Source organism: Oncorhynchus gorbuscha, linkage group LG06 (genome assembly GCF_021184085.1).
Source record: "Oncorhynchus gorbuscha isolate QuinsamMale2020 ecotype Even-year linkage group LG06, OgorEven_v1.0, whole genome shotgun sequence".
NCBI classification, from domain to species: domain Eukaryota; kingdom Metazoa; phylum Chordata; class Actinopteri; order Salmoniformes; family Salmonidae; genus Oncorhynchus; species Oncorhynchus gorbuscha.
In genome coordinates, this window is record NC_060178.1 from 46,036,992 (window position 1) to 46,054,936 (window position 17,945).

General features: G+C 45.7%; 12 non-coding genes and 1 pseudogene across 12 annotated transcripts; all 13 read left to right on the plus strand.

Annotated features, from left to right (window-relative positions):
* The window catches only part of LOC124038691, a 119,317-nt pseudogene that overhangs the window by 34,521 nt on the left and 66,851 nt on the right, over positions 1 to 17,945 (plus strand).
* On the plus strand, positions 10,243 to 10,314 carry trnaa-ugc. Its single transcript has one exon. It is a non-coding gene; the product is annotated as a tRNA-Ala (tRNA).
* On the plus strand, positions 10,769 to 10,840 carry trnat-cgu. The gene has a single exon. It is a non-coding gene; the product is annotated as a tRNA-Thr (tRNA).
* trnai-aau lies at positions 12,409 to 12,482 on the plus strand. Its single transcript has one exon. It is a non-coding gene; the product is annotated as a tRNA-Ile (tRNA).
* trnaf-gaa lies at positions 12,565 to 12,637 on the plus strand. The gene has a single exon. It is a non-coding gene; the product is annotated as a tRNA-Phe (tRNA).
* On the plus strand, positions 13,082 to 13,155 carry trnaf-aaa. The gene has a single exon. It is a non-coding gene; the product is annotated as a tRNA-Phe (tRNA).
* On the plus strand, positions 13,238 to 13,309 carry trnaf-gaa. Its single transcript has one exon. It is a non-coding gene; the product is annotated as a tRNA-Phe (tRNA).
* Positions 13,661 to 13,733, plus strand: trnaf-gaa. Its single transcript has one exon. It is a non-coding gene; the product is annotated as a tRNA-Phe (tRNA).
* trnai-aau lies at positions 14,204 to 14,277 on the plus strand. The gene has a single exon. It is a non-coding gene; the product is annotated as a tRNA-Ile (tRNA).
* On the plus strand, positions 14,360 to 14,433 carry trnaf-gaa. The gene has a single exon. It is a non-coding gene; the product is annotated as a tRNA-Phe (tRNA).
* Positions 16,412 to 16,485, plus strand: trnai-aau. The gene has a single exon. It is a non-coding gene; the product is annotated as a tRNA-Ile (tRNA).
* Positions 16,568 to 16,640, plus strand: trnaf-gaa. Its single transcript has one exon. It is a non-coding gene; the product is annotated as a tRNA-Phe (tRNA).
* On the plus strand, positions 17,512 to 17,585 carry trnaf-aaa. The gene has a single exon. It is a non-coding gene; the product is annotated as a tRNA-Phe (tRNA).

Below are 17,945 nucleotides of genomic sequence, written 5' to 3' on the forward strand. Positions count from 1 at the left end.
GTGTCTCTTGGGCTGTTTCGAGGGGTTAAAAAAGTCAGATCTTTCCAAAACTTCATATATGTGATTAGGCAACCCCCATGAACTGTAAATCAGTCATTTTCCCCGTAAAATTTCAAAGGAAAACTAAATCACACACACACACAGCTTGGAAGTAGGGACCCATTGGGGTGCGTAGAGACATACACTGCCTGCATTAATTAACCTTGTTGGAACTTTTAAAGAACCGTCGGACCTAGAGTTCCGAAACTTTAGAATCCTGTTCTAGACCTCCGGTCGATAGTGCGTGGTGAGTTACGTGGCTCTAGACAGTTCTCGGACCGAGAAACAGCTTCATACATTTGCAATGACTTCTATTCATTTTTGCATCACGAAAATGGCGACATTTAGAAATGTCCCAGAGTCGCAAGACTAGGTGCATTGCGACCGTCTCGTCCCATATAGACAGACCCCAACGTTTCTGTCCGATAGCTCATTCAAGGACCCCGTAGCAAGTCATGGAAAAAAGTGGATTTTCAGCACCAATTAGGGTTTTGCTCGGACACCAAATGACTGATCGAGCCGAAACTTGGGATTCGGGGTCGACTCAGCAAGGTCTACACGTAACATAAGAAATGGACCCGCAGCTAGAACGTAACTACGTGTTTTATGGTTTTTTTATGGTTTGAACCGAAGGCGTTGTGAATTTTGGGCCAGCTCTGAAGTATGTGATAGTTGGCTACAAAACGAGTTGGAAAAAGTGGGTTTGGTGTCAATTGGTATCAGTTTGGTGTCAGAATGATATCTAATTGACTGATGGACGGTGACTTGCTGGTGACTCTTGTCCATTTGCAATATGTTTAAACAGTGAGGTACCATCACCAAAAGTGACATTCTGAAATCAACCCTAACGAGCCATTGAGATGAACCAGAATCACTGCCCAGCCATCCCGAGTTCATCGGGCCAGTCAATTTCACATTCCTGCAGGATTTTTATAGCATGACAAATTTGTGATGGTACCTGCCCATTGAACCATATTGCAAATGCACAGTGACTTTGCAAAAGTGAGAAAGCATAAACAAATGGACACGATGAAATCAACACAACGAGTGATGGAAAGGTACAACTCTCACTGCTCAGCCATCCTGTGTTCATCAGGCCAGTCAATTTTGCATTTTTGAGCATGTCAAATTTCATATGGTAAATGCCCATTGAACCATATTGCAAATGCACGTGCACTTGCAATATGATTGTATAGTGAAAAAACATCACCAAATGGACATGATGAAATCAACACAACAAGTGATGGAACGGAACAACTATCACTGCCCGGCCATCCTGTGTTCCCATAGCGGGCATTAATATCAGAATGACCGGTAAATGCATTTACAACCATATTTTTATTTTTGGGTTACCAGGTGCCTATTTTCAATCACCAGTTGCACAACAATGCGTATCCATCAGAATATTTTAAACAGTCCATAAAGCACTCAGGACGGCCCCCATAGATAGAGGGCCGTAGTAGGGTACTCCCATAGCGGGCATGGACAATAGGAGTCCTGGTAAATGCATTTACAACCATATTTTTATATTTGGGTTACTAGTTGCACGTGCATTTGCAATATGATTCTATAGTGAAAAAACATCACATTTACATTTACATTTAAGTCATTTAGCAGACGCTCTTATCCAGAGAGACTTACAAATTGGTGCATTCACCTTATGACATCCAGTGGAACAGCCACTTTACAATAGTGCATTAAATATTTTAAGGGGGGAAGGGGATGAGAAGGATTACTTTATCCTATCCTAAGTATTCCTTAAAGAGGTGGGATTTCAGGTGTCTCCGGAAGGTGGTGATTGACTCCGCAGTCCTGGCGTCGTGAGGGAGTTTGTTCCACCATTGGGGGCCAGAGCAGCGAACAGTTTTGACTGGGCTGAGCGGGAACTGTACTTCCTCAGTGGTAGGGAGGCGAGCAGGCCAGAGGTGGATGAACGCAGTGCCCTTATTTGGGTGTAGGGCCTGATCAGAGCCTGGAGGTACTGAGGTGCCGTTCCCCTCACAGCTCCACTCACTGACTCCGTAGGCAAGCACCATGGTCTTGTAGCGGATGCGAGCTTCAACTGGAAGCCAGTGGAGAGAGCGGAGGAGCGGGGTGACGTGAGAGAACTTGGGAAGGTTGAACACTAGACGGGCTGCGGCGTTCTGGATGAGTTGTAGGGGTTTAATGGCACAGGCAGGGAGCCCAGCCAACAGCGAGTTGCAGTAATCCAGACGGGAGATGACAAGTGCCTGGATTAGGACCTGCGCCGCTTCCTGTGTGAGGCAGGGTCGTACTCTGCGGATGTTGTAGAGCATGAACCTACAGGAACGGGCCACCGCCTTGATGTTAGTTGAGAACGACAGGGTGTTGTCCAGGATCACGCCAAGGTTCTTAGCGCTCTGGGAGGAGGACACAATGGAGTTGTCAACCGTGATGGCGAGATCATGGAACGGGCAGTCCTTCCCCGGGAGGAAGAGCAGCTCCGTCTTGCCGAAGTTCAGCTTGAGGTGGTGATCCGTCATCCACACTGATATGTCTGCCAGACATGCAGAGATGCGATTCGCCACCTGGTCATCAGAAGGGGGAAAGGAGAAGATTAATTGTGTGTCGTCTGCATAGCAATGATAGGAGAGACCATGTGAGGTTATGACAGAGCCAAGTGACTTGGTGTATAGCAAGAATAGGAGAGGGCCTAGAACAGAGCCCTGGGGGACACCAGTGGTGAGAGCGCGTGGTGAGGAGACAGATTCTCGCCACGCCACCTGGTAGGAGCGACCTGTCAGGTAGGACGCAATCCAAGCGTGGGCCGCGCCAGAGATGCCCAACTCGGAGAGGGTGGAGAGGAGGATCTGATGGTTCACAGTATCGAAATGGACATGATGAAATCAACACAACGAGTGATGGAAAGGAACAACTATCTCTGCCAGGCCATCCTGTGTTCATCAGACCAGTCAATTTTGCATTCCTGCAGGATTTTTATAGCATGACAAAATCGTGATGGTACATGCCCATTGAACCACATTGCAAATGCACAGTGACTTTGCAAAAGTGAGAAAACATAAACAAATGGACATGATGAAATCAACACAACGAGTGATGGAAAGGAACAACTATCACTGCCCGGCCATCCCGAGTTCATCAGGCCAGTCAATTTTGCATTTCTGCAGGATTTTCGAGCATGTCAAATTTCTTATGGCATTTGGCCCCCAAAAAAAGTGACTTTTGACTTTGACTTTTGACTTCCGATGAAATCATATTGTAAATGGACAAATCATATTCCTTATGCACAAGTTAAACATTTTTTTAAATGATAATAAAATACAACTAAAGTATGTTGATACAGTTCTTATACGTGTGTAATTGACACAGAATTTGAAAGAATTTAGAAAAACAGTCCAGCAAGCACTTTATTAAGGGTGTGTGAAGTTTTTTACAAAATTTTGACATTTTTGACTTTTGACTTTTGACTTCCTATGAAATCATATTGAAAATGGACAAAACATATTACTTATGCGCATGTAAAAAAAAAAATATATATATATGATAATAAAATTGGACAAAAGTATATTCATACAGTTCTTACACATGTGTAATTGACAACAAATTGAAAGAATTATGAAAAAAGGTCCAGAAAGCACTTTTTAAGGGGTGATAAGTTTTTGACAAAAAAATCATTTTTTCAAAATGTTGCTTTTGGACGTTGACTTGGGTTACATTTCCAATATGAAAAACCAAGGTGGAGCGGATTCGCCACCTGTTGGATTTTTAAAGTGTTACAACTGGCAATTGCCATATGGCATTTGCAATACACTTTGCATGAATCAACGCCGAATTGGGTGGTATTGGACAATGTGTATATGGTTTGTCCGATGCCAATGACTTCCCATTCATTTTTGTCCAATACAGGGGGTATTCCCTTACCTACAGTATTCCCCAACTTGTCTTTTGAGAGTATTCACTTGTTAAATTAGCTTTTGCACAACTCCCACTTTGCACAATGTTGACATTCTAAGAATGAAATAGATGCGCAAAGCCATCTGTTTTTGTTAACTGAAGCACATGGGTTCAATCCCTGTTCGACGTTTATGGTAGATAGCTGATATTATGGAAATGTACTTTCATCACAACAGTGTAAAGAAAAGGTCAATTGTCTTGATATGGCCACTGCGACCTGTATGCTCTAGTCGGCTGGCCCTCGCTACATATTCGTCGCCAGTACCACTGGCTCCAGGTCATCTGTAAGTCTATACTAGGTAAAGCTCCACCTTATCAAGGCTGTTATGCTGGTGACTGAGGACCCAAAAGCGACTTAACGAAAACAGAGTCTTTATTCCAGTATATGACAAAAGTAATAATCCTGGAAAAATCAAGAAGAAAACAAAACAGGAAAAAACTTAAATCCACTCGTAGTAACGAGGACAGACTGGAGACTCGACCATTGACTGCAGGTTGCTTCGGGAAGGCACCGACCGTAGTAGACTAAGACACCTGCTCACACGCAGCATCTGAAGGAGACAAAACACGACAGGGCGAGACAAGGACACAGAACAGCGAACATCATACAAGGATCCGACAAGGACAGAAGCGGAAAACAAGGGGAGAAATAGGGCTCTAATCAGAGGGCAAAATAGGGGACAGGTGTGAAAAGAGTAAATGAGTGAGTTAGGAGAATGAGGAACAGCTGGGAGCAGGAACGGAACGATAGAGAGAAGAGAGAGAGGGAGGGGGAGAGAGAGGGATAGAAAAAGGGAACGAACCTAATAAGACCAGCAGGGGAAACGAACAGAAGGGAAAGCACAAGGACAAGACAATATATGACAAAACATGACAGTACCCCCCCACTCACCGAGCGCCTCCTGGCGCACTCGAGGAGGAATCCTGGCGGCAACGGAGGAAATCATCAATCAGCGAATGGTCCAGCACGTCCCGAGATGGAACCCAACTCCTCTCCTCAGGACCGTAACCCTCCCAATCCACTAAGTACTGATGACCACGTCCCCGAGAACGCATGTCCATGATCTTTCGTACTTTGTAAATGGGTGCGCCCTCGACAAGGACGGGGGGGGAGGGAAGACGAACGGGGGCGCGAAGAAAGGGCTTGACACAGGAGACATGGAAGACAGGGTGGACGCGACGAAGATGTCGCGGAAGAAGCAGTCGCACAGCGACAGGATTGACGACCTGGGAGACACGGAACGGACCAATGAACCGCGGAGTCAACTTGCGAGAAGCTGTCGTAAGGGGAAGGTTACGAGTGGAAAGCCACACTCTCTGGCCGCGACAATACCTAGGACTCTTAATCCTACGTTTATTGGCGGCTCTCACAGTCTGCGCCCTGTAACGGCAAAGTGCAGACCTCACCCTCCTCCAAGTGCGCTCACAACGTTGGACAAACGCCTGAGCGGAGGTAACGCTGGACTCGACGAGCTGGGACGAGAACAGAGGAGGCTGGTACCCCAGACTACTCTGAAACGGAGATAGCCCGGTAGCAGACGAAGGAAGCGAGTTGTGAGCGTATTCTGCCCAGGGGAGCTGTTCTGCCCAAGACGCAGGGTTTCTAAAAGAAAGGCTGCGTAATATGCGACCAATCATCTGATTGGCCCTTTCTGCTTGACCGTTAGACTGGGGATGAAAACCGGAAGAGAGACTGACGGAAGCACCAATCAAACGACAGAATTCCCTCCAAAACTGTGACGTGAATTGCGGACCTCTGTCTGAAACGGCGTCTAACGGGAGGCCATGAATTCTGAACACATTCTCAATGATGATTTGTGCCGTCTCCTTAGCGGAAGGAAGCTTAGCGAGGGGAATGAAATGTGCCACCTTAGAGAACCTATCGACAACCGTAAGAATCACAGTCTTCCCCGCAGACCAAGGCAGACCGGTAATGAAGTCTAAGGCGATGTGAGACCATGGTCGAGAAGGAATGGGAAGCGGTCTGAGACGACCGGCAGGAGGAGAGTTACCTGACTTAGTCTGCGCGCAGTCCGAACAAGCAGCCACGAAACGGCGCGTGTCACGCTCCTGAGTAGGCCACCAAAACCGCTGGCGAATAGATGCAAGTGTACCCCGAACGCCGGGGTGGCCAGCTAACTTGGCAGAGTGAGCCCACTGAAGAACAGCCAGACGAGTAGAAACAGGAACGAAAAGAAGGTTACTAGGACAAGCGTGCGGCGACGCAGTGTGAGTGAGTGCTTGCTTAACCTGTCTCTCAATTCCCCAGACAGTCAACCCGACAACACGCCCATCAGGAAGTATACCCTCGGGATCGGTAGAAGCCACAGAAGAACTAAAGAGACGAGATAAGGCATCAGGCTTGGTGTTCTTATTACCTGGGCGATAAGAAATCACAAACTCGAAACGAGCGAAAAACAACGCCCAACGAGCTTGACGTGCATTAAGTCGTTTGGCAGAACGGATGTACTCAAGGTTCTTATGGTCAGTCCAAACGACAAAAGGAACGGTCGCCCCCTCCAACCACTGTCGCCATTCGCCTAGGGCTAAGCGGATGGCGAGCAGTTCGCGGTTACCCACATCATAGTTGCGTTCCGATGGCGACAGGCGATGAGAAAAATAAGCGCAAGGATGGACCTTATCGTCAGACTGGAAGCGCTGGGATAGAATGGCTCCCACACCCACCTCTGAAGCGTCAACCTCGACAATGAATTGTTTAGTGATGTCAGGTGTAACAAGGATAGGAGCGGACGTAAAACGCTTCTTGAGGAGATCAAAAGCTCCCTGGGCGGAACCGGACCACTTAAAGCACGTCTTGACAGAAGTAAGAGCTGTGAGAGGGGCAGCAACTTGACCGAAATTACGAATGAAACGCCGATAGAAATTAGCGAAACCTAGAAAGCGCTGCAACTCGACACGTGACCTTGGAACGGGCCAATCACTGACAGCCTGGACTTTAGCGGGATCCATCTGAATGCCTTCAGCGGAAATAACAGAACCGAGAAATGTGACAGAGGAGACATGAAAGGCGCACTTCTCAGCCTTCACGTAGAGACAATTCTCTAAAAGGCGTTGAAGTACACGTCGAACGTGCTGAACATGAATCTCGAGTGACGGTGAAAAAATCAGGATATCGTCAAGGTAGACAAAAACAAAGATGTTCAGCATGTCTCTCAGTACATCATTAACTAATGCCTGAAAAACAGCTGGAGCATTAGCGAGACCGAACGGCAGAACCCGGTACTCAAAATGCCCTAACGGAGTGTTAAATGCCGTTTTCCACTCGTCCCCCTCTCTGATGCGCACGAGATGGTAAGCGTTACGAAGGTCCAACTTAGTAAAGAACCTGGCTCCCTGCAGAATCTCGAAGGCTGAAGACATAAGGGGAATCGGATAACGATTCTTAACCGTTATGTCATTCAGCCCTCGATAATCCACGCAGGGGCGCAGAGTACCGTCCTTCTTCTTAACAAAAAAAAACCCCGCTCCGGCGGGAGAGGAAGAAGGCACTACGGTGCCGGCGTCGAGAGAAACAGACAAATAATCCTCGAGAGCCTTACGTTCGGGAGCCGACAGAGAGTATAGTCTACCCCGAGGGGGAGTGGTCCCCGGAAGGAGATCAATACTACAATCATACGACCGGTGAGGAGGAAGGGAGTTGGCTCTGGACCGACTGAAGACCGTGCGCAGATCATGATATTCCTCCGGCACTCCTGTCAAATCACCAGGTTCCTCCTGAGAAGAGGGGACAGAAGAAACAGGAGGGATAGCAGACATTAAACACTTCACATGACAAGAAACGTTCCAGGATAGGATAGAATTACTAGACCAATTAATAGAAGGATTATGACATACTAGCCAGGGATGACCCAAAACAACAGGTGTAAAAGGTGAACGAAAAATCAAAAAGGAAATGGTCTCACTGTGGTTACCAGATACTGTGAGGGTTAAAGGTAGTGTCTCATATCTGATACTGGGGAGAAGACTACCATCTAAGGCGAACATGGGCGTGGGCTTCCCTAACTGTCTGAAAGGAATGTCATGTTTCCGAGCCCATGCTTCGTCCATAAAACAACCCTCAGCCCCAGAGTCAATTAAGGCACTGCATGAAGCAGCCGAACCGGTCCAGCGTAGATGGACCGACATGGTAGTACAGGATCTTGATGGAGAGACCTGAGTAGTAGCGCTCACCAGTAGCCCTCCGCTTACTGATGAGCTCTGGCCTTTACTGGACATGAATTGACAAAATGTCCAGCAGAACCGCAATAGAGGCAAAGGCGGTTGGTAATCCTCCGTTCCCTCTCCTTAGTCGAGATGCGAATACCTCCCAGCTGCATGGGCTCAGTCTCAGAGCCGGAGGGAGGAGATGGTTGCGATGCGGAGAGGGGGATCACCGTTAACGCGAGCTCTCTTCCACGAGCTCGGTGACGAAGATCTACCCGTCGTTCTATGCGGATGGCGAGTGCAATCAAAGAGTCCACACTGGAAGGAACCTCCCGGGAGAGAATCTCATCCTTAACCTCAGCGTGGAGTCCCTCCAGAAAACGAGCGAGCAGCGCCGGCTCGTTCCAGTCACTAGAGGCAGCAAGAGTGCGAAACTCTATAGAGTAATCCGTTATGGATCGATCACCTTGACATAGGGAAGCCAGGGCCCTAGAAGCCTCCCTACCAAAAACTGAACGATCAAAAACCCGTATCATCTCCTCTTTAAAGTTCAGGTAATTGTTAGAACACTCAGCCCTTGCCTCCCAGATAGCTGTGCCCCACTCTCGAGCCCGACCAGTAAGGAGTGAAATGACGTAAGCAATCCGAGCTCTCTCTCTTGAGTATGTGTTGGGTTGGAGAGAGAACACAATATCACACTGGGTGAGAAAGGAGCGGCACTCAGTGGGCTTCCCAGCGTAACATGGTGGGTTATTAACCCTAGGTTCCGGAGACTCGGAAGACCAGGAAGTAGCTGGTGGCACGAGACGAAGACTCTGAAACTGTCCTGAGAGGTCGGAAACCTGAGCGGCCAGGGTCTCAACGGCATGACGAGCAGCAGACAATTCCTGCTCGTTTCTGCCGAGCATTGCTCCCTGGATCTCGACGGCAGTGTTACAAGAATCCGTAGTCGCTGGGTCCATTCTTGGTCGGATCCTTCTGTTATGCTGGTGAATGAGGACCCAAAAGCGACTTAACGAAAACAGAGTCTTTATTCCAGTATATGACAAAAGTAATAATCCTGGAAAAATCAAGAAGAAAACAAAACAGGAAAAAACTTAAATCCACTCGTAGTAACGAGGACAGACTGGAGACTCGACCATTGACTGCAGGTTGCTTCGGGAAGGCACCGACCGTAGCAGACTAAGACACCTGCTCACACGCAGCATCTGAAGGAGACAAAACACGACAGGGCGAGACAAGGACACAGAACAGCGAACATCATACAAGGATCCGACATGGACAGAAGCGGAAAACAAGGGGAGAAATAGGGCTCTAATCAGAGGGCAAAATAGGGGACAGGTGTGAAAAGAGTAAATGAGTGAGTTAGGAGAATGAGGAACAGCTGGGAGCAGGAACGGAACAATAGAGAGAAGAGAGAGAGGGAGGGGGAGAGAGAGGGATAGAAAAAGGGAACGAACCTAATAAGACCAGCAGGGGGAAACGAACAGAAGGGAAAGCACAAGGACAAGACAATATATGACAAAACATGACAAAGGCAATCACAGGCGGCCTAGTCCTTGCGCAGCAGTCCCTTCCAGCTGCAGTCAGAGCAGGAGATGCTCATCTGTAAATAGCCCACCCAATCTACCTACCTCATCGCCATATTGTTTTTATTTACTTTCTGCACTTTTGCACACCAGTATTTCTACTTGCACATCATCATCTGCTCATCTATCACTCCAGTGTTCATTTGCTAAATTGTGACTACTTCAGTACTATGGCATATTTATTGCCTTTTTTTAAATCCCTTCTATTTTGTTATTGACTGTGAGCTAGTTTGTTCCATGTGTAACTCGTCGCCAGAACCACTGGCTCCAGGTCATCTGTAAGTCTATGCTAGGTAAAACTCCGCCTTATCAAGGCAATCACAGGCGGCCTAGTCCTCTCGCAGCAGTCCCTTCCAGCTGCAGTCAGAGCAGGAGATGTTCACCCCTCCATGTCCAGACTGCAAATGAATTGCATTGCTTTGCTTTACCTTGGCCAGGTCGCAGTTGTGTATGAGAACTTGTTCTTAACTGGCTTACCTGCAATAAAAAAAAACAATTTTTTCTTTCCCAGAAAGGGGGTGTGGCTCAGTGGTAGAGCACATTCTTTGCATGTATGAGGTCCTGGGTTCAATCCCCAGCTACTCCATGTTTTTTTGCAAAGACCCAACTTCTACTTTCCAGAATGTTGAAATTCTAAGCAGGAAACAGAGATGTGCTAAATAATTTGGTCTTTTAATCTGAAGAACATGCGTTCAATCCCTGTTAGTACATTTATAGAACAGAAGTGGCATGGTTGCCAACTTTTATGGCATCATTTTCAAAAACTGAAGTTCATGTTTTCGATCCCTGTCCGTACCTGTTTTAAGAATTGCTGCTATCATTTCATTGTAGTTTCAATGGAGTGGTGTATATATAAAGTACAGTGTATTGATATTGCGTTTTATCTGCAAATTAAATGGGATGGAAGCTCAGAGGGGAGTGCATGCTATATATGTATGAGGTCCTTTCTCCACTGAGTTTGTGTGCCAAATTCACATTTGCACAACTACTACTTTCCATATATATATATATATATATATATATATATTGCAGTATAGAGTGGCATGGTGGCCAAGTGGTAAGGTGTCGGTCTCGTAAACTGAAGGCCATGGGTTCAAATCCCATCCGCGCCTTCATAGAAAAGGCTTCAAATTCCATGGAAATTTACATTAATTGGAGGGCTTTGTAGAAGAATCATGTTGTATCAATATTTGAACACAACTATTATATTAAGAGGAAGTAGAGCCAGTTGGCCCCGAACAGGATGGCGTCTAGGCCTCAACTGTTTTTGAGTTATGGCCATTTATCTGGGATTAAAGGTCCAAAATGAAAATAGAGAAATTATTTTTCCACTTCACGTCAAAGTCAAGGAGCCTCCGGTGTCAATAAAAAAAGAACCAGCCATTTATCTATCGTCATTTAAGAGAAATCGTACAACGACAGATTGGTGATGTTCATGGATAGGTGTTTTTTTCCAACGGTTACAGATCCAGTTGCAGGGTGTTCTTACGAATCTTTTTAAAGTGTGCGAGATTTCTGTGATTTTCTATGATTTTCTGAAATAACACACACTCACTAAACCCTCCGTAAATAACTCAGTTCTTAACGTAAAGACTTAAAACTCAGAATTCTGTAAAGGCATACCCCAATCAGGATATGAGTTTATTTATAGCTTCCTGTGCCAACGGGAAGTGCCTTAAATGGTGTCACAGTGGCAGTTTCCAAGGGTTAAAAAGGTCAGATCTTTTCAAAACTTCATATGTGTGATTAAGCAACCCCCATAAACTGTAAGTCAGTCATTTCTCCCAACAGATGTCAAAGAAAAGCTCTCACACGCACACACAGCAAGGATGGAGTTAAAAAGTGCGGTGCTCAAAGACACAGAGAGCAGGCAACGGCATAAACATAATCTCTAGGCCTTGCCGAGTTCAACGAGATATCCCGCTTGACCGTAGCTCGCTCGGTCTAAGCGCAGCGACCATTAGAAAAGTAGGCCCAAAATGAAGCCTGCCCCACAACGTCATTTGCTTTTGGGTGACAGTGAGAGAACCGTTAGGGTGAGAAGCACAATTCGACCTCAGGTATGTTCCCAAGGTCCTTCCGATCTGTGCAAGCCTAACATTGACCGTGTGGCATTAACCCTTAATAGTTAAAAGAAGGTGTTTACTTCAAAGAGTTTGCATTGACTTCTCTCCCCATAGGAATACATTACATGTTAGTTTGCGCTCCAGCACCTGCAGAGGCTCGGTGCATCTCAACAATTGTGCTCTGTAGCCAGCGGCCGGTTAGCTCAGTTGGTTAGAGTGTGTGATACGCTGCTCTCTGAAAGTAAGTATTGTCTTTCTTTTTCATCTGACATTGTGACATCAGTGTTACATGAGAGTTTCTTGTCATTGTTACATGACAGTTTCTTGTCATTGTTTACATGACAGTAGGTTGTCGTAAGACAAGGCTGCATGAAGTGTGAACTGGAGTTTTCTTGGATCCATATAACATTGTGCTTTTGGAGAATGTGGGCATCGATCCCACTACCTCACGCGTGCAAAGCATTTGAGCTAATTCCCCAGCCGTTTGGAATTTCCGCAAGAAGCAACCAAGAGGGTCCAGTCTTGTCAGGCTATGCAGTTGGTGGACTTGTTTGTTGACGTGCCAGCACTTGCAGAGGCTCGGTGCATTTCAACAATTGAGCAAAATAGCAAATAGCCGGTTAGCTCAGTTGGTTAGAGTGTGTTGCTAATAACGCCAAGGTCATGGGTTCGATCCCCATACTGGCTATTAAGTACATTTTGAGTTTCAAAATTATGAGTCACATGCATGTGAATTGTCAAGGCTGCCACAGAATTATGTTGAGTGAATTGCTGGAATAGCTCAGTTGGGAGAGCGTTAGACTGAAGATCTAAAGGTCCCTGGTTTGATCCCAGTTTTCGGCATCTGTATTTGTTCTTTCTTTATGCTCTGGCTTCAAGGAAACTTTCCACAGCTTTGTTTGTGGGACTCAATGGTGTGTGCTACGCTGCTCCTCTGAAAGTAAGTAATGTCTTGCTTTTTCATCTGACATTTTGACATCAGTGTTACATTAAAGTTGCTTGTCGTTGCTACATGACAGTAGGTTGTCGTAAGACAAGGCTGCATGAAGTGTGAACTGCAGCTTTCTTGGATCCACAAAAAATGTGTTTTTGGGGAATGCGGGCATCGATCCCACTACCGTACGCATGCAAAGCATTTGAGCTAATTCCCCAGCCGTTTGGAATTTCCACAAGGAGCAACCAAGAGGGACCAGTCTTGTCAGGCTATGCTGTTGGTGGACTTGTTTGTTGACGTGCCAGCACTTGCAGAGGTTCGGTGCATTTCAACAATTGAGCAAAATAGGAAGTGGACGGTTAGCTCAGTTGGTTAGAGTGTGGTGCTAAAAATGCCAGGGTCATGGGTTCGATCCCCATACTGGCTATCATGTACATTTTGAGTGTCAAAATCATGAGTCACATGCATGTGAATTTTCAAGGGTGCCACAGAATTATGTTTAGTGAATTGCCGGACTAGCTCAGTTGGGAGAGTGTTAGACTGAAAATCTAAAGGTCCCTAGTTCGATCCGGCTTCCGGCATCTGTATTTGTTCTTTCTTTATGCTCTGGCTTCAAGGAAACTTTCCACAGCTTTGTTTGTGGTCCTCAATGGTGTGTGCTACGCTGCTCCTCTGAAAGTAAATAATGTCTTGCTTTTCATCTGACATTTTGACATCAGTGTTACATTAAAGTTGCTTGTCATTGTTACATGACAGTAGGTTGTCGTAAGACAAGGCTGCATGAAGTGTGAACTGCAGCTTTCTTGGATCCACAAAAAAATGTGCTTTTGGGGAATGCGGGCATCGATCCCACTAGCTATAGCATGCTAAGCAAACATAATACCAATTGATCAAATTTCCCAGCTGTTTGGAATTGCCACAATGATAGCTCAGTTGAAATAGCTCAGTTGGGAGAGCGTTAGACTGAAGATCTAAAGGTCCCTGGTTCGATCCCGGGTTTCGGCATCTGTATTCGTTCTTTCTTTATGCTCTGGCTTCAAGGAAACTTTCCACAGCTTTGTTTGTGGTCCTCAATGGTGCGTGCTACGCTGCTCCTCTGAAAGTAAGTAATGTCTTGCTTTTTCATCTGACATTGTGACATCAGTGTTACATGAGAGTTTCTTGTCATTGTTACATGATAGTTTCTTGTCATTGTTTACATGACAGTAGGTTGTCGTAAGACAAGGCTGCATGAAGTGTGAACTGGAGTTTTCTTGGATCCATAAAACAATGTGCTTTTGGAGAATGTGGGCATCGATCCCACTACCTCACGCGTGCAAAGCATTTGAGCTAATTCCCCAGCCGTTTGGAATTTCCGCAAGAAGCAACCAAGAGGGTCCAGTCTTGTCAGGCTATGCTGTTGGTGGACTTGTTTGTTGACGTGCCAGCACTTGCAGATGCTCGGTGCATTTCAACAATTGAGCAAAATAGCAAATGGCTGGTTAGCTCAGTTGGTTAGAGTGTGGTGCTAATAACGCCAAGTTCATGGGTTTGATCCCCATACTGTCTATTATGTACATTTTGAGTGTCAATATTATGAGTCACATGCATGTGAATTGTCAAGGGTGCCACAGAATTATGTTGAGTGAATTGCCGGAATAGCTTGGTTGGGAGAGCGTTAGACTGAAGATCTAAAGGTCCCTGGTTTTAATCCGGGGTTTCGGCATCTGTATTTGTTCTTTCTTTATGCTCTGGCTTCAAGGAAACTTTCCACAGCTTTGTTTGTGGTCATCAATGGTGTGTTCTACGCTGCTCCTCTGAAAGTAAGTAATGTCTTGCTTTTTCATCTGACATTTTGACATCAGTGTTACATTAAAGTTGCTTGTCATTGCTACATGACAGTAGGTTTTAAGACAAGGCTGCATGAAGTGTGAACTGCAGCTTTCTTTGATCCATAAAAAAATGTGCTTTTGGAGAATGCGGGCATCGATCCCACTACCTATAGCATGCTAAGCAAACACAATACCAATTGATCAAATTCCCCAGCTGTTTGGAATTGCCACAAGGAGCAACCAAGAGTGTCCAGTCTTGTCAAGCTATGCTGTTGGTGGACTTGTTAGTTTGTGCTCCAGCACTTGCAGAGGCTCGGTGCATCTCAACAATTGTGCTCTGTAGCCAGCGGCCGGTTAGCTCAGTTGGTTAGAGTGTGTGATACGCTGCTCTCTGAAAGTAAGTCTTTCTTTTTCATCTGACATTGTGACATCAGTGTTACATGAGAGATTCTTGTCATTGTTACATGACAGTTTCTTGACATTGTTTACATGAGGGTAGGTTGTCGTAAGACAAGGCTGCATGAAGTGTGAACTGGAGTTTTCTTGGATCCGTAAAACAATGTGCTTTTGGAGAATGTGGGCATCGATCCCACTACCTCACGCGTGCAAAGCATTTGAGCTAATTCCCCAGCCGTTTGGAATTTCCGCAAGAAGCAACCAAGAGGGTCCAGTCTTGTCAGGCTATGCTGTTGGTGGACTTGTTTGTTGACGTGCCAGCACTTGCAGAGGCTCGGTGCATTTCAACAATTGAGTAAAATAGCAAATGGCTGGTTAGCTCAACTGTTTAGAGTGTGTTGCTAATTACACGAAGGTCATGGGTTCAATCCCCGTACTGGCTATTATGTACATTTTGAGTGTCAAAATTGTGAGTCACATGGATGTGAATTGTCAAGGGTGCCACAGAAGAAGTTGAGTGATTTTCTGAAATAGCTCAGTTGGGACAGCGCTAGACTGAAGATCTAAAGGTCCCTGGTTCAATGCTGGGTTTTAGCATTTGTAACTGTTCTTTCTTTATGCTCTGGCTTCAAGGAAACTTTCCACAGCTTTGTTTGTGGGCCTCAATGGTGTGTGCTATGCTGCTCCTCTGAAAGTAAGTAATGTCTTGCTTTTTCATCTGACATTTTGACATCAGTGTTACATTAAAGTTGCTTGTCATTGCTACATGACGGTATGTTGTCGTAAGACAAGGCTGCATGAAGTGTGAACTGCAGATTTCTTGGATCCACAAAAAAATGTGTTTTTGGGGAATGCGGGCATCGATCCCACTACCTATAGCATGCTAAGCAAACACAATACAAATTGATCAAATTCCCCAGCTGTTTGGAATTGCCACAAGGAGCAACCAAGCATGTCCAGTCTTGTCAGGCTATGCTGTTGGTGGACTTGTTAGTTTGCGCTCCAGCACTTGCAGAGGCTCGGTGCATCTCAACAATTGTGCTCTGTAGCCAGCGGCCGGTTAGCTCAGTTGGTTAGAGTGTGTGATACGCTGCTCTCTGAAAGTAAGTAATGTCTTTATTTTTCATCTGACATTGTGACATCAGTGTTACATGAGAGTTTCTTGTCATTGTTACATGATAGTTTCTTGTCATTGTTTACATGACAGTAGGTTGTCGTAAGACAAGGCTGCATGAAGTGTGAACTGGAGGTTTCTTGGATCCATAAAACAATGTGCTTTTGGAGAATGTGGGCATCGATCCCACTACCTCACGCGTGCAAAGCATTTGAGCTAATTCCCCAGCCGTTTGGAATTTCCGCAAGAATCAACCAAGAGGGTCCAGTCTTGTCAGGCTATGCTGTTGGTGGACTTGTTTGTTGACGTGCCAGCACTTGCAGATGCTCGGTGCATTTCAACAATTGAGCAAAATAGCAAATGGCCGGTTAGCTCAGTTTGTTAGAGTGTGTTGCTAATAACGCCAAGGTCATGGGTTCGATCCCCATACTGGCTATCATGTACATTTTGAGTGTCAAAATTATGAGTCACATGCATGTGAATTGTCAAGGGTGCCACAGAATTATGTTGAGTGAATGGCCGGAATAGCTCAGTTGGGAGAGCGTTAGACTGAAGATCTAAAGGTCCCTGTTTTGATCCCGGGTTTCGGCATCTGTGTTTGTTCTTTCTTTATGCTCTGGCTTCAAGGAAACTTTCCACAGCTTTGTTTGTGGTCCTCAATGGTGTGTGCTACGCTCCTACTCTGAAAGTAAGTAATGTCTTGCTTTTTCATCTGACATTTTGACATCAGTGTTACATTAAAGTTGCTTGTCATTGCTACATGACAGTAGGTTTTAAGACAAGGCTGCATGAAGTGTGAACTGCAGCTTTCTTGGATCCATAAAACAATGTGTTTTTGGAGAATGCAGGCATCAATCCCACTACCTATAGCATGCTAAGCAAACACAACACCAATTGATCAAATTCCCCAGCTGTTTGGAATTGCCACAAGGAGCAACCAAGAGTGTCCAGTCTTGTCAGGCTATGCTGTTGGTGGACTTGTTAGTTTGCGCTCCAGCACTTGCAGAGGCTCGGTGCATCTCAACAATTGTGCTCTGTAGCCAGCGGCCGGTTAGCTCAGTTGGTTAGAGTGTGTGATACGCTGCTCTCTGAAAGTAAGTCTTTCTTTTTCATCTGACATTGTGACATCAGTGTTACATGATAGTTTCTTGTCATTGTTACATGACAGTTTCTTGACATTGTTTACATGAGGGTAGGTTGTCGTAAGACAAGGCTGCATGAAGTGTGAACTGGAGTTTTCTTGGATCCGTAAAACAATGTGCTTTTGGAGAATGTGGGCATCGATCCCACTACCTCACGCGTGCAAAGCATTTGAGCTAATTCCCCAGCCGTTTGGAATTTCCGCAAGAAGCAACCAAGAGGGTCCAGTCTTGTCAGGCTATGCTGTTGGTGGACTTGTTTGTTGACGTGCCAGCACTTGCAGAGGCTCGGTGCATTTCAACAATTGAGTAAAATAGCAAATGGCTGGTTAGCTCAACTGGTTAGAGTGTGGTGCTAAAAATGCCAAGGTCATGGGTTCGATCCCCGTACTGGCTATTATGTACATTTTGAGTGTCAAAATTGTGAGTCACATGCATGTGAATTGTCAAGGGTGCCACAGAAGAAGTTGAGTTATTTTCCGAAATAGCTCAGTTGGGTGAGCGCTAGACTGAAGATCTAAAGGTCCCTGGTTCAATCCCGGCTTTTAGCATTTGTAACTGTTCTTTCTTTATGCTCTGGCTTCAAGGAAACTATCCACAGCTATGTTTGTGGGCCTCAATGGTGTGTGCTGCGCTGCTCCTCTGAAAGTAAGTAATGTCTTGCTTTTTCATCTGACATTTTGACATCAGTGTTACATTAAAGTTGCTTGTCATTGCTACATGACGGTATGTTGTCGTAAGACAAGGCTGCATGAAG